Source organism: Ascaphus truei, unplaced genomic scaffold (genome assembly GCF_040206685.1).
Source record: "Ascaphus truei isolate aAscTru1 unplaced genomic scaffold, aAscTru1.hap1 HAP1_SCAFFOLD_1148, whole genome shotgun sequence".
NCBI classification, from domain to species: domain Eukaryota; kingdom Metazoa; phylum Chordata; class Amphibia; order Anura; family Ascaphidae; genus Ascaphus; species Ascaphus truei.
In genome coordinates, this window is record NW_027454015.1 from 56,098 (window position 1) to 58,506 (window position 2,409).

Consider the following 2,409-nt stretch of genomic DNA (forward strand, 5'->3'; position numbering starts at 1 on the left):
CTTTATTCTTTACTTGTGTATTAAGGACCTTATTTGCATTAAATTCAGTCCACATGGGACCAAGACTTTCTGGCTTACTGAACAAAGTGGAATTGTTTCGTAGAGGGTGGAGAATTGTATTTTATCTGAAATTACCCCCTCTGCACAAAATACAAACAATTATACCCATACAAGTACCTTGTGGAAGTTGTTGCCCTCTATCTTCCTGTGGTCTCTCCCTGTTTCTCACCGTGCCTCCTCCCATTTCCTTGCACCTCTGCGTCTCCGCATATATCCCTATACTCAGAGCCGGCTCCGGTCAGTGACATGGGATGCCCAAATATGAGCATACCCATATATGGCCATCCATGCCACTGACCGGAGCCCGCTCTGTTGCGGATATGGAGAGAGACTGGGAGATTTACATCCCCTTATAATTCATATGGTGCATAGTACCGGCACGTATTGTTTTACCGGTACTGTGTACCTTCCTACTTTCACACTGGTACAGTATATGCTGCAGTGGGACTGAGAGGGATATATTGGTAACACATAGTCATTGTTGGGGGAATTCAATCCATTTTGAAAATAGTAATGAAATGTTTTTTACTTTTCTTTTTTTTCAGTAATGAAGAATGAAACATTTCTGTTAAAATTGAATTGGAGGTGAACTGGATTCATCATCAACTCTGCACCAGTGTGAATTGATGTTCTTTAATGTTCTGATAAGGTACATGCAACATCTCTTCCTCAACCCCTGCACCACTCTCTGCCTCTTGCCTCTCTCTCTCCACCTCCCTGCTAAGCGTATTAACCCATCTAATGTAATCCACATTCCATGTCTCACTTTACTCTTCACTTCTCACGTGCCCTCTGGAATGACTGCTCTCTGACTAACAAGGTCTATTTGTACATGACCTCTTCTGCTCTCATCCACCACCTCTCATTCCCCTCACCCCTGTCCTACTCGATACCTCAGCTTAATTGAACTCTCTCCTCTGACATCTACCCTTATCTCTAACCTCTCCTCACTTTCTGCTTAAACTAACTATCTTGTTAACTTTTACAATGCTATCATCTCCTCCTCCCTCCTCCTCCTCCCTCCTCCATCATATATATGCCCCTTCTAGGCTCTGACACACTCATCCCTCTAAGGCCATGATTATCATGGGCACATGCTTGGTCATCCACAGTGTGTGCGAGCGATGCAGAGCCGCCTCGGACCTCAGTGCAGGGATTGCTGCATACCCCCAGCATCTGTCACCCACAAACAATACACACACTAATACTCCCCACAATACACACTATAATACCTCCTCAATACTAATCTCCCCAATAATATTATAGCTCCAAACACAATATACACAACACCCTTACACAAGATACACAATCTAGTACTCTCCTCTGCACCTCTACACACCATATAATACTCCCACACACACAATATACACACTACCCTCCTACCCCCATAAAATACAACCAATAATACACACACACTTTGTGGATGTTGGGACCAGCTCCCGGCATGCACCAGTGAAAGAGAGAGGCCCGCAGAAGCTCGGAAGAACTCCCTCCATCCGTGCCTTCCTCCGTTTCACATCTTCTCCCTGTCTCTCTCCCTCCCTTTCCTTGCATCTCCCTGCGTCTTTACGTATACCCAGTCAGTGACGGCTCTGGTCACGTGATGCCTTAATATGGGCTTATCCATATATGTTCATCCACGTCACTAATGTGATGCCCGCACTGTTGCGGAGCTGGTACTTACGACGGGCACTTATTGTTTTATCAGTACTGCGTACCTGACTCTACCGGCCTACTTTCAACACTAGTACAATATGTGCTTCACTACGAGTGAGTGGGGAATATTGGCATCACACAGTCACTGTTGAATATGCCATTCAATCCATTTTGAAAATAGTAATGCAATGTGGTTTTGTTTTGTTTGCTTTTTTTAGTAATGAAGAATGGAAAAGTTATATTAAAATTAAATTGGAGGGGGACTAGATTCAGCATTTCATCATGAACTCTGCACTTGTGAGAATTTAACTTCTTGAATACCCTGACAGGTACACGCAACATTAAGACTATAATCTGCTGTGCAAGCTTTCGTGCTATACCTCCCCCTCAGGTTTTGATTTATACATTTGCTCCCTCAATTCATGTCCTCTAATATTTGAAAGCTCTCTCCTAGCATTTTCTCTTTACCACAGAACGTCATCCCAATGTAACCTCTCTTGTTCTTTCTGCTTGCTGTTTCCTCACTCCTCTGTTAAACTTTTCTAATTTCTCTAACTTCCACACTCCTGCTTTTATCCACATGTTCTCCTCTTTCCTTCCCCTACCTTTGCATGTGTCTACACACTGCACCATTTGTACAGACCTCTATTGCAGCTATTTCTGCACTGCTCAATGAAAAGCACTCTTTAATAT